The sequence below is a fragment of the Tachysurus vachellii genome, chromosome 12, assembly GCF_030014155.1.
Source record: "Tachysurus vachellii isolate PV-2020 chromosome 12, HZAU_Pvac_v1, whole genome shotgun sequence".
Taxonomy (NCBI): domain Eukaryota; kingdom Metazoa; phylum Chordata; class Actinopteri; order Siluriformes; family Bagridae; genus Tachysurus; species Tachysurus vachellii.
In genome coordinates, this window is record NC_083471.1 from 7846798 (window position 1) to 7861428 (window position 14631).

Here is a 14631-nt window from a genome sequence, read left to right on the forward strand (position 1 = left end):
AGAAAAAAAAAAGAAAAAAAAAAGAGTGACCTAACAAACAACTGGACCAGGTCAGGTCAGGTCGAGCAACTAAATAATCATACACGGCTTTACGCTGGATCTGAGATCTGTAGCAAAAACACTGGACATTAGAACAATTATCAAACCATTCAGTTACAAGCACATTAATGATGTTGGGATGTTGATGAGACTCCAGTTCCAGTTCATCCCAAAGGTTGAGTCAGTGGGGTTGAGTCAGAGTCAGGGCTCTGTGTAGGACACTCAAGTTCTTCACTCCAACCTTCATGTCTTCATGGAGCTGCTTTGTGCACAGGAACATTGTCGTGCGGCGTAGAGAGGCATTAATAACCACATATGGGTGTGAAGATCAAGTGCACACGGTGGTGCACATACTTTTTTTTCTCCCTATAGCGTATGTGTCAATTCTGACCTCATGACTGCATCAGCAGAAGCTCGACACACAGCTCCAGTGTCATTAGACTCGCAGATGAGTTCTCTGCTTCGCACTAAAACCAGCTGCTGAGGAACAGTGTGAAGGCCTCTAATGATAGCACTCTCCACTTAATGACCCGGAGCATCCGCGACTCCTCCGTACGCTTCACTACAATTACACGACCGCCTGTCTTTTGTTCTGTCTACGTCACGCAGACCGTCTGCAGTGGTTATAACCAATACATCTGAGATGTGGATGTTAGAGAGATGAAGCCCAGGCTGTGAAACCTTGACGGAGGAGCTGTAAAGTCTTTAAATCTTAGTTCGGCTGATATATCTATAGACGTATATCTATAGTGCATTAAACAATAGCTTCTTAATCACTTCCTTTCTCTCTTCACAGGAAAGACTAAACGTCCTGAAGACGGAGAGGAGAAGCGGCTGCTTCATTCATGTTCGCTGTGCAGCTGCTTCTCGACTCGACTACAACCTCGTCGGCTCGCCAAGCGACCGCTGCCTCCAGCTCTCCACAGCTCCAAAGCTTTAGTCACCATCTGTTCTACCACTGAATAGAGAAATCGGGGGTAATGACAGGAAGTGTGGGTAAATACGCTTTGCTGTGTGACCTGGCTGTCTCCACTCAGGTAGCAAAAACTACATCATCAACACCACGCTCATGGAGTACGGATAGGTTTCTGTAATAAACATCTCCTAGTGTGAGATGCAACAAGGTAAGGAGTGGAAACCTGTAATGCACGTCCCTCCAGAACCGTTCTATCTCTCTCTCTCTCTCTCTCTCTCTCTCTCTCTCTCTCTCTCTCTCTCTCTCTCTCTTTCAGTACTGATTTTTTTCCTGCAGACAAAAATGCACATTCCAAACATCTTTCAACAGGAAGCGTCCTAGTCTGCGCTGCAAAAAAAATAAAAAATTTGCATGGAGAAGAGGAAGCGAAAGCCGTTCAGTCCATAAGAGAAAAAAAGTCAGGGCTAGTTTCCTCTCAGCCTGTCTCACCTCACCTTGCCTCGCTGCTTTCCATGTGTTTTGACTATAGACACATGCCACCCACCACAGCCCCTGCCAACAGGAAGCAGCAGCTCACACAGGCTTGCTATTCAAATTCAAATGAAGCTGTTATCAGGAAGCCAGTATTGGCGGAAAAGTGGGGTGAGAAAGAGAGAGAGAGAGAGAGAGAGAGAGAGAGAGAGAAAGAGAGAGAGCGAGAGAGAGAGAGAGAGTGAGAGTGTGTGAAGTGAGGAAAACGTTGGTGAATGCCATGACACCACCACGCCAACAGAGAGCTCTCTAATGCGCACGCTTCCTGTTCCACACTCGCTTCCTGTTTCTGGACACCTTCATACACTAAATAACTGTGAAATCTTGTGAAATGTGTCACCTTCTGACTGCTGTATGTGAACCTTTAGGAAGTCTTCTATTGTTTATTGATTAAAAACAAAGTAAAAACATGTAAAAATGTTCGGATTGATATTCTCCGAGAAGCCGGGGTCACGTAAACCGGGGTCACTCGTAAAGTTTTCGCGATATTTCATGCCGGATATCTGATATAAATTCCCCAAATCTCCACTGCTATATTCCTGTGTATGACCTGTGCCTCGACTGACATTTGTTTGATGACTATCTGGATTCACCCCAATGTTTATGGAGTAGATAAACCTCCTGCTGCACAAGGAGGCTAAACCTTCTCCATCACATGCACACACACACACACACACAAACACACACACACACACACACACACACACACACACCTGTCACAAGCTCTACTTTAACACGGTCCGCTATCCACAAGGCTGCTTGGTGCATTTGTGTGCACGTGTGTGTTTGTGTGTGTGTGTTAGTCTGAAAAAGCATGTTGGTGGTGTGGGTTGTGTTCCATTGCCTAGCAAACACCTGCAAACACTCCAGTGCTGTTGTTCAGCCGGAGACAAGCGAGGGTAAATTTAGCAGCGGAGTTTTTTTGTCTGGTTCTGCCGCATGTGCCAGTCAGCGTGAACACACTTTGGTTTTTATTGCTACCTTCAGCTGAGTGTCAGTGAGTTTGATACAAAAGTACAAATGATGAATGACTAGGAAAGACTTGGGAGAAGAGAGAGAGAGAAAGAGAGCAAGAGAGAGAGAGAGAGAGAGAGGACACTGATGGTCACATGACCACTCATTCTCACTCGACATCCTCAGACCATGGCTTTTATTCATTCACTCCAACAATCTCTCTTTCCTCCTCTCCCTTTCTCAGCTCGGCTCCACTAAAGCGGCTTTTTAACCATCAAGGACGAAGCATGGTTTCTGAGACGGTTCCCATAGAAACAGAGTATGCCTCGACACTTCAGTCAGGTTTTGTGCGCCGTATTTGCTGGAGCGGCCGCATCGCCGACAGGAAGTGACCACCAGATAACAGATAACACGTGGATAAGAAGGTCTGGAGAATCCCTGCAGCAGTTCAGACAAGAACCTGCCCTCTGAGCTGACCATCACCTCAATATGCTGAAGGAAGAATATAAACTAAACACACTGAATCCTCCAGCTCTCTGTACAGACACTAATACATACAGACATACAGTAGACTCTGAGAGCAACTGTGACCTTTCCCCTGTGGGTGGAAATAATCCTGAGCACAAGGTGTAGTACATACCAACACACACACAAACACACACACATTAATAACTAGAACAGGATTATATCAGCAGCATGTTACAGTAGATGTTATCGATGCCACTGTAACACATCTGCTGTTCTCCTGATGTTCAGTATTTCTGAGCTGCTTCTCCGAACAACGAAAAGACTCCTCACCGGTTTTCAGTAAAGAACTCCTTTAATGGTGGCACGAGACACTTTTAGCCGTAATAAATATTTACATGTTTGTTTGTCTGCATCGTTTTACAAACCCCCAGTCACGCTCTCACTGCTGCTGGTTTCAGTTTCACCACTTACGCTTCCAACGTTATGAGAGACGGACTGGAGGACAGAGAGATTACCGGCGAGAGATAGAATCACGTGTAAGCGCTTTAAACGTGCCTGTAAACTAGCAGGTTAAATAGCCGCTAACGATGTGCTGATATTCTTGATCTGTTTGCAAAACGAGAAGTAAGGGTTTAAATGTGAACGTTTCCACAGGTCTTGCTCGGTTAATTGAGTTCCTAAATAATCCTGCAGTCTGTTCCAAAGCTAATGATTCGGCGCTTAGCAGTAAGCTGACAGTTAGATTGCTAACATCTGTGCTAATGACTTAGGTGTGTGGTTATAACCAACGTCATGGAATTGGCTAAATGCTCCTGACTTTGGATGTTTATTTTCAATTGATGTAAACGTTCTGACATGAAATCATATTCTCAGAACAAACACTGAGGTTTATTCATTTATTTATTTATTTATTTTAAAAGGTTTTTTCAAAGTTTTTCCAGATGATGTTATGTATGGCTTTAAAAGTGTCCTGGCCTGGGAACTTTCAGCAGCATCGTGTCTCCGTCTCCTCAACACTTAGCTTCAGGCATAGAAGTGTTATTACATAGGTATTAACACACTAACAAACACACACACACACACATACACACACAGTGTTCAATAGCTAAGACACCATTTTATATCAGTGGTCACAAGCACACGGGTATGTCGATGAAAATCCGACAAAAACACTAAGCTAACAAATTAGCTTAGCTTATTATGTAGCTAACACTTTTTCTCCAAAGGATTTGCCGACACGCTGAAGTATTTACTTGCTCAGTGGGTTAGCTAATATATCTATTATTTGTCCACAAAAAACAAAACAAAGCATAAGTTTCTCAATGCTAAGATTCAGAGTGATATGCTAACATTTGCTGACTGTCAGAGTTGAACTGAATAAATGGATAGCAAAGTGGAAAGAGCTGAATGTTGGTGTAACTCTTAGCATTTTCCTTTGAGCCTGGATGCTAGGTGTCTGCTAGTCACCTGTGCAGCTTTGCTACTCTTTATAATCACAAAAACCTTTACTCTCTCTCTCTCTCTTGCTCGCTCTCTCTCTTTCATACACACACACCACACACACACACACACACACACACACACACACACACACACACACACACACACACACACACAAAACAGTACAACACACCTCATCTGTATCTTGTTTCCATACATTGAGGAGTTGCTTGCAGCTGTGTGTATGTGGAGCCGCTCTTAGCCTACAGCCCTGATAGCTATCAGCACTTTGCATGTCTATTTCTGTATGTAGCTACGCTGTGACCCGTATTCAAAAAGCCATGGTCCGGGCTGTGCTCTCATGCTAAAAGCTGCTAAGACACTAAAGACAAAAGACAGAGCAAGTGTCACACATCACGGCATCCGAAACCCCTCCTGATTAATAGCTTTGATACAAAAGAAAAGCAGCATTAATGTGGGAAATCGTCTTCTGCTTTAATTCTCTGTATGAGCCTCGTTCTCTTTTCTGGGTAAAGCGTTTACAACACAGCTCGTCCAAACGGTCAGTGTGTCACTAACAGGAAGTGTTTCTTTAGCATGATATTAATCACTATTACTAACAATCGTTACCGCGTATAAATCATTCACAGAAACTCCGATTCGACGAATCCGAGGCCGTGTCGTATGACTCTTCGCATGACTCTGTCCATTTTTACGTAACTTTACTCACACCAGCTGTTCTTTCAGAAGAACCGGTAAACTGTAAAGAGTTGAGAAATAATCTGCGAATCCTCCAAACCAACAATCGTGCCCTTTATACGCCCTTTTATCGTGCCCTTTATAAGTGTAACTACGTTGTGTTTGTGTGAAACATGACAATGGACATGAGGAACAGATTGTGATGAAAAGATGGAAAGCAGCTCATGCTTTCCATCATTTCATCACAATCTGTTCCTTATGTCCATACATATGAAAGTATATATGATAGTCATATATATGAAAGTCACACATTACCTTTGATATCTTCTCTTAGTTGTCTCGCAAGTTTAGCCAGGCAAACACGCTCCTAACACACCCTGTTTCCAAGAGAGATTGGGAAAGGGAGTGTTAAACAAATACACACACACAGATATCTACATAGATATACATACACACAAACCTGATTGTATCTAAGTGTAGAGACACTTCTATAATCTGGAGAACATCCATACCCCAAAACTATCCTCAACTCAACTCGGTCGCCCTCAGTCCCTGATCCGCTTCACACTCCTCTCCTCCACATCAACAGCTGAACAGCCAGATCATTCAGCCTTCTCCTTCACTTCCTCCTTCACTTTCTCTTTCTCCTGTCACCCAACCCAGTCCTCCTCCTAAGGGGTCTCCAGGAATGAAGGAGAATCCAAAACGGACGAGAGAGTCGAGCCAAAGTCGTGTCCCTAACACAAGAACACATCCGGTCCAGCACACTGCATGAAGATATTTCCCACCTACTTAACACAGCCCTCCATCACTATCAGCAGCTCTGTCTGTTTTGCTTGCTTGTTTGCTTAAAGGAAGAAGCAGCACAAGAGGAAGAAAAAAAACTCGTTATTATTTTTTTTTTTTTGCATGAGACCGAGCGGGTCCAGGAGAAGAGAGGTAGGCTCGGATCCAGCAATAATCGAGCGCTGAAGTAGGTTTCAGCTGGTTGCGGCTGCAGAAAGTGAAAAAAACGGAAGGGAGAGAGAAAGAGATAGAGAGAGAGTCAGGTAATGAGAGAACGACTACCTCATTTTCAAAGCAGGAAGAAGTAGAGGCCGCGAGTATTTCCTGTGGTGCAGATGAGGTGAGCAAAGACGTCACAGGCAGCTTTTTTATTGTCAAGGTGTCAGTAAAAACCGTGCTCAACTTCAATCTGTCTCGGATCAGAGAACACACGCTGTACGAGCTCCTCTCTAACGTCATATGTACATACACACACATATATTCCATACTAACACTACATTAGAAATGCATTTCTATACCAGACAGATGGATCGGATGCTTATTTGCACTGAAAACTCGAGCCGTTTTAATTCCAGCGACTAAAGTGATGAAGATCTTTCAACATGTCTAAATACCTGCTGTTCATATGATGCACAATGGATATATATATATATATATATATATATATATATATATATATATATATATATATATATATATATATATATAAATAAATAAATCCAATGGCATCTACATTCTGCTCTGCACTGAACTGTCTTGTTTATCAAACCACTAAAGATACACCTTCCATATCCCGATCTTGAGACACGCCACACAACCTAGCAAACAACCACAACTGGTGCAGCACGGTGCACCCGGGTGCTGTGTGTTTTTGCAACGCTGTCACTGTGCAGAGGATGAGGTATAGAAATCGTCCATCTGAAAACGTAACAAATGCTTTGTGCAAAATTTAGCAAGCAGCAAATGCAGCAATGCACAATGCAAACATGTGAGGCATCGTTACGAGGATGTAGCTCTGCAAGCGTGTTGGGTAGCACGGTATTTTAATGACGACCAACAAAACCCATAGAGGCAATGACATATCTACTATAGGAGAAACTGGACTATATATATATTTGAGCGAGAGACACTAACCTCATGACCTCAATGAGCAAGGATAATGACCTGGTGTCATATCCACTGACCATCTAATTGTAGTGTAGCATTAAGAGGTCCTACTGCAAAGTTTTGTTTAGGCAAAAAAACCAGAACCTGATTAATATATAAATGTCTTTAAACTATTGCAGTATATACAATTCTGTCTTCATTTTATTTTTTTTTAACTATCAACATTGTGTTTTGTTTATATGTAACTTGAATTTCTTATTTTTTTTCATGAGTGAGCATAAGTGACCTTAGAATGACCTCCTAATAAAATGCTTAATATTATAAAAACCGAAACAGCACAAACAAAACTTTTAGCAGCACAAACCAGCACAAACGAAGCACAACTGACCGAGACTATTTTGGGTAAATTTGGTGCCTATATTTACCTATAATTATTGTTTTAATATCTAAAAAACCAAAGCAGCACAAACAAAAATTTTTGCAGCACAAACAGAGCACAAACGAACGAGACTATTTTGCTGACGTTTTGCGTTGGGTGGGGGGCCAACTTCACGCTGGTTTTAAACTTCTGAAATTGTTCCTTAATCCAAATGTACTTATTTACTTTTACCATATTAATCATAATATTTTTTATACGTCTCTTGTAGACGTATAAAAAAAAAAACAGAACCTGATTAATATATAAATGTCTTTAAACAATTGCAGTATATACAATTCTGTCTTTATTTTTTTTTTTTTTAACTATCAACATTGTGTTTTGTTTATATGTTACTTGAATTTCTTATTTTTTTTTTTTTTTTTTTTTTTTACTTTTTATGTAGTGGTCATTTTTAGAAATATCATGTGGCACATCCTGCTGAGCATGAGTGAGCATAAGTGACCTTAGAATGACCTCCTAATAAAATGCTTAATATTATAAAAAACCGAAACAGCACAAACAAAACTTTTAGCAGCACAAACGAAGCACAACTGACCGAGACTATTTTGGGTAAATTTGGTGCCTATATTTACCTATAATTATTGTTTTAATATCTAAAAAACCAAAGCAGCACAAACGAAAATTTTTGAAGCACAAACAGAGCACAAACGAACGAGACTATTTTGCTGACGTTTTGCGTTGGGTGGGGGGCCAACTTCACGCTGGTTTTAAACTTCTGAAATTGTTCCTTAATCCAAATGTACTTATTTACTTTTACCATATTAATCACATTTCAAAAGCCATTGCATTTCATACCAACGCTAAAAGCCTCTACAGCTCTGTCATAATTCAACAACAAAAGCTCTCAGTGGTTCCTTTCACAAAAATGTCATCTGGTGCAACCATGAAGAAAATGTAAGCTTTGCTACAATTATAATGCTCTCGAAAAATGTATTTTAGAGCATAGCATAATCATTTGGTGTGATGTGATGTCATTATTACTGTTGTCCTGCAACACCAACATCTACCACCACTCTTTTATGCCTCGATCGGTGTAATGAACCGATATATAATATTCGTATGTGATATTATATACCAGGATTATTCTGTCTAAGCTAAAGAACTGCTTATGTATTGATATCGTCATTCGGTGCGATCCACCATCATGTGGTGTAACCAGAAATGACAGTAACTGGATACCAGTCTGGTACATTTTTTATGTGTTAAAAATAGTCTTTTTAAAATGTTTAAAAAATGTATGTTTTTATCAATTATTGTTTACTGAACATCTAAAATGTCCGAGAATATTTATGTACGTTTTTTGAACAGCAAATCACCTTGAAGTCACACCACATGACCATTAGCGTGTTAAATTCTATGTGCTAAAATGCTATGTGCTAAATTCACATACAGTAGCTGCATGTTTTACGTAAGTCCAAGTATACAAGACATCAAGACATTCGCAATGATTCATCAGCTCAGCATCTATACACTGTTGTACTAATTTGTCAGTGACCCTATAGCAGGATTACAGGGTTTCTGAGTCTGAGCAGTGAAGCAGTGAAGCCGTGTCCATTTCTCCACTCATTAAGTTTATTAGGTGGTTGTCAGACTCGTTAACGGTGTGTTGTCTCCACTCGTGTTTGTGGTGTTAATGAACAGAATATCAAGACGCAGCAAAGACTGGACAGCTGTTCATTACAAGGGGCTTTGTCATGTCCAAGGCCATGGTTTCCTCCCAGATTAGTGTGGGATGTTGCTTTCAGGAGACGGGAAAAACCTTGCCACTGGTTGATGTGTGAGATCTAGTCTGTAACTGCAGTGTTATAGTCACTGGACTGGTCTGTAGTGCTAAAGCTGGAGCTCATGAAGGTCATGATGGATGAATACAGGCTGTGGAAATGTCCATCTCAAGTACTAAGAAATGGAATATTATACATACATTTTCTGCAAACTGAAGCTTTCTCCAGAAGACATTTTTTAATTCCAGATGCAACATTTATTGTAATATCTGAACAATTCATTAAAATAAGCAACTAAAAGCTAAAGCATTATTCCTTCTAATAGAACTTGCATTCCTTGACACACCTTTTCAAAACATTTAGGAGGTGTCTGAAAGGTCTATTGAACTTCTATTCTAGTTGTCACCCACCTTAAAATGATTCATAATAATTAATACACAAAGAAACGTGTGACTCGTGACGATGGCAAAATCAGTGCCATTGTGCATCTGAAAGGATTAAACACAACATTCACCAGACATCACGTCAGATCCAAAACATCCCCGTCCATCAGGTTTCGGGTTGAACTGTTTAGATATTTCATACACAGTGAAGTTTGAACACACACAAGCTTTGAGTCTCGTTAAAACTTTCCGCTGTCATCCTGACTGTTGCCATGATCTATGTCTCAAATATAAAAAACTCCTTGATCTGACACTTAAACCTATTTACTAATCTAGAAATGGTCAGGATTCAAGGTCAGGATTCATTATTAGGCCCCTGAGCAAGGCCCTTAACCCTCTCTGCTCTAGGGTTGCTGCACCATATACACTGCAGTCATTGAATCTGTCCTGTGCACATCCATGACCATCTGGTTTGGTGCAGCAACAAAACAGGACAGGAACAGACTGCAACGCACAGTAAAAACAGCAGAAAAAATAATTGGTCTTGTACGACACAAGAACCAGAAACCGGGCAGGAAAAATCACCACTGACCCTTCGCACCCTGGACACAACCTCTTTCAGCTCCTCCCTTCTGGCAGGCGCTACAGAACTTTGCTTACCAAAACTGCCAGACACAGGAACAGTTTCTTTCCCCAGGCAAATCACCCTGATCAACAACTCACCATAATTATAATCCCTGCTTCATATCTATAAGTACTGCATTATCAGAACTGTCAGTCATCCCATCATCTGTATACATTACACACACTACTGCTGCTGCATATTGTACAAAAAGCATAATATTACACAATATTGTTATTTGCACTTCCCACACTTTATGTACATAACAGATCAGTCATATTCTATATTCATATTTAATACTCATTCTGTCTATATCGTATCTCATCGTCTGCATTGTCTTGTATAGTTTGTATAGTATAGTGTTATTTATGTCTGTACTTTTGAGAGTCACAAACAGCTGGAACCAAATTCCTTGAGTGTGTCAACACACTTGGCCAATAAACCTGATTCTGATTCTGACCATGGCTGAGCCTGTGTTCTGACCCCAACCTCCAAAGCTGGGATATGTAAAGAAAGAATTTCTCTGAACTGTAATGTATATGTGAGAAAAATAAAGGCTGCTTCTTCTTTAAACATCATAAACCTGCTTGTCAGGAGTGAATGAGATGATCCTGTGCAACACTTCGAGATGTTCCACATGGATCATGGTGAAAAACGTGAGAATAAGGAACCCTGTGGAATGAATGTCATGTATTGATTACAGCTATTACATCATAAAGCATCTACTGGTTTCACTACAGCCTGCCTTCTGTTTAACCGTGTACTGTGCTGAACTTTTACTCTATATACTATGTACTGTATGCAGGGTGGATTCAGATATATTAACGTTTGGGAATTTCCAACCCCAACACGTTAAACTCTTCAAAAAAATCCACAGGACACTCCTTCATCCATCATCATTCCACTCACTGGTTGTTAAGACCGTCCCATTTAACCCTTGTATGTTGTTCAGGTCTGTGGGACCCATATTCATAAACATCAATAGTTTTAAAAAACTTTGCTTCCTTGTAGATTTGTTGATTTTTTCCCACTCATAACTTGATTAAATTTGATTTTCTTTTTTTTATTATTACATTTTATTAAAAAAACAAAAAACAAGTAGCACTTTAATTAAAAAATGTGATGTAATAAAGTTAAAGGGCAAATATTAACCATATATGCTGTTTATATTGCTTGTAATCGGGATGAAGTAAACATCTGTAGAGTATTTTAACATTCATTCATTCATTCATCTTCTACCGCTTATCCGAACTACCTCGGGTCACGGGGAGCCTGTGCCTATCTCAGGCGTCATCGGGCATCAAGGCAGGATACACCCTGGACGGAGTGCCAACCCATCGCAGGGCACACACACACACTCTCATTCACTCACGCAATCACACACTAGGGACAATTTTCCAGAGATGCCAATCAACCTACCATGCATGTCTTTGGACCGGGGGAGGAAACCGGAGTACCCGGAGGAAACCCCCAAGGCACGGGGAGAACATGCAAACTCCACACACACAAGGTGGGGCGGGAATCGAACCCCGACCCTGGAGGTGTGAGGCGAACGTGCTAACCACTAAGCCACCGTGCCACCCATATTTTAACATCAAAATTTTTATTGTGTTGAATTAAAAACCCAAAAATGCAGCGGGTCCAACAGACCCATGAACACTGGCTGAGTAACAAAAATGAGTAACAAACACCATACAAGGGTTAACTGCTCCAAAAACAAGTTCACCAAATCAGACAGAAAAATGAGACAATGATAAACCTTGATTTCTGCAGAATGAATACATGGACATGACTGCATCAGCATGTGTCAACAGTTTGTTTGTTGTTGTTGGTGGAACAATGTATAAAATATTGGCTTGAGACACATCAGGCCCATAATTGATATTAATATAAGCATCATTTGAATGCCACGGTTTATCTCAGCACTGTTCCTAACTATCCCACCTCCAGCATGATAACGCTCCATGAAACAAAGCACAAGTCGTCTCAAACCAGTTCAGTGAACATGACGGTGAGCGCAGAGGCTTCTGGAGACCTGAATTAAACACTGGCATGTGGCAGAACGAGAGATTCATGACTGTGAAGCTGACAAATCTACAGTGAATATGTGACACAATAATGACTCAAAGAAATGTTTGAAAAACCTGATGGATGTATTTCACAATTTATACAAGAAGAAAATGTTGGTTTCTTGGGCTGGATGGTCATTTGGTTATAATAGTCTTTTTTTTTTTAATTCATTTTGGTATAAAACAAAATAAACACCGCCGTCATTTTCAAAAATTCCAATTATTCTACATTAAAGACATTTTATTGAAAACTCTATAAATTTGAAATCTGAGAGGAACTTTGTTTTCAATTAGGCCACTATTTGCTTTTTTAGATCAATTCAGTACGAGTCCCAGACCTTTATCGGTGGTTGGTGCAGAATGTGTGTGAAGATGTTAGGAATGAATGCATTTCTACGATAAGAACATTATTGATACTATTCTGTGTTACTTTGGGTTCAGATGCTGATTATCATGTTAAAATGACAATAAAACAATACATCAAAATGCATTCATCACAATCTTCCTACTTTTTTTTTTTTTTTTTTTTTAAAAAGGACCTTGAGTAAATTTGCAAAATGTAGAAGCCTCACTTTTGAAAGCTTGTGGGTCTAAAAAACCAAAAGCAGCAAACCAAGGCGAGACTTTAGCTTCAAAACACTTGCTCGCACTTTTAGAAGTGCAATGAACTTGAGTAGAGTCGGGTGGCAACGACAGCTGTACTAGAAGAGTCCCCCTAGAGTGTCCCCCCTTACACTGACGGAGAACACGTCATGGAACATTCCCGGAACGAGCCAGCGTCCCACCCACTTTAACCCAGGCAGGCGCGCGCACACACACATACACACACACATATACACACACACACAGCTGACAGACAATCTGTGTACACAGTGTTCGCAACACGTCCATAAGTACACACGTTTAAATAAATAAAAACAATAAATAAATAAAGGATAATAACGACATTATCCCTGACAAGAGCGCACGCGCGACCGAGTGAACCCCAGCCGCTCCCCAGTCCGTGCAAATTCCTCGGGATATTACGCAGCATTCCCGCTATCAACTCGGAAGCGTGTGGGTATTCCCCCAAAAAGATGGATTATTCCAATAAGTATAAAGCGCGCACGCTGTAATAAGAATGCGCAGGGAGGCAAAAATAAAAAAAAATAAAAACTCGAGCAGCTCGTGCTCAGGCACTAAGAGTGTAGGAGCTCGTGCGCTTACCGTGAACAGGGTTTCGCGTTATGGAGCGTCCCAGAACATCCCGAGCGGGTGTCAGTCCTCCTGGAGGAGCTACCAGCTGTTCCCTTAGCCGGGCGGAACAGATGTGGACAGTGACAGGAGGATGAGAAAGTCGGACAGGTGGTGCACATGAAGGCGCCGCGAGCTGCCGTTAACGCGTGTTGAGAGCAAACAGTCCGGTTCGTGTCGGGAGTTTTGTTGTTGTTGGTGGTGGTGTTTTTTTTTTTGTTGTTTTTTTTTTTTTGTTGCTTCCTGCTCGAGACCGGAGAAGGAGCCTGGATGGAGGGGGAGACAGACTGGGTTATTCCTAGCACTGCTTCCCAGAATAGAAAAGAAAAAAAAAACGGCTACAGAAAAGAGAGTGGGAGGGAGCGCGAGCGCAGGAGAATAAAAAGCGACAGCGTGTAGGTGCGAGCGCGCGTGCGTCAGTTGTGAGCGTTTGTGTGTTTGGCCCGTGACGTCATCGGATCCCCCAGCGCGCGTCCGTACCAGTGTACAAGAGAGCGAAACCGGCCCCGTGGTGCTGTTACCCGATCCGCCTCACGTGCCCGAGCGGCGCCGCGCTTTTGGTTCGCTAGGGAACGCGCATCGGGTAGACGTGCCCGATCTGTACCACGCATGCGCAAAACGGCGCGGTTATGACGTACAAATACTTGTAAACAACACAGTACGGATTTTTTTTTTTATTAACATAGAAAATACAAAAAGTCTGTTGTTGTTCTGAAATGAAGTCACTAAGGGACTAGGATCAAATATGCACCATATAAAAAAACTATCCAATGTACAAAGTTTTCATTTAGATGTGTGTGTGTGTGTGTGTGTGGGTGTTTGTGGGTGTGGGTGTGGGTGGGTGTGTGTGTGTGGATGGGTGGGTGTGTGTGCGGGTGTGTGTGGGTGGGTGGGTGTGTGTGTGTGCGGGTGGGTGTGTGTGTGTGCGGGTGTGTGTGGGTGTGTGTGTGTGTGTGTGGGTGGGTGTGTGTGGGTGTGGAATGCTTCTGACTTGAACCCCACCAGAACACCAGTTCTTGCTAGAAAACCCTGTAGTGTGGGTCAGAATTCCTCCACAGTGATGTGAAAGACTGATCTCCAGATACTGAAAGTGGCAAAATCTGTTATTATGTTTACAGGAAAATAACTTTTTCACAGAAGTGTTACAAAACCTTCTACCTTTGATACACGAACTGGTTATTTAAAAACACGTTTTGTATTTCCTCGTGTTCTTTTCATGTTCCT

The 14631-nt window shown here is 41.5% G+C and overlaps 1 protein-coding gene across 6 annotated transcripts in view; it reads right to left on the bottom strand.

Annotated features, from left to right (window-relative positions):
- Nucleotides 1-13934, bottom strand: part of hivep2a (HIVEP zinc finger 2a) — a 63725-nt gene extending 49791 nt beyond the window's left edge. For 3 of the 6 annotated variants that reach the window (XM_060883123.1, XM_060883119.1, XM_060883121.1), the window contains exons 1-2: nt 5508-6112; nt 5363-5424 (exon numbers count right to left, since the gene is read on the bottom strand). The gene's annotated coding sequence lies outside the window, so the exon portion shown is untranslated. Of the gene's footprint in view, nt 1-5362; nt 5425-5507; nt 6113-13380 lie in introns of those variants that run through there. The other 3 variants (XM_060883118.1, XM_060883120.1, XM_060883122.1) reach the window with 3 other exon arrangements.
- Nucleotides 13935-14631: the final 697 nt, after the last annotated feature.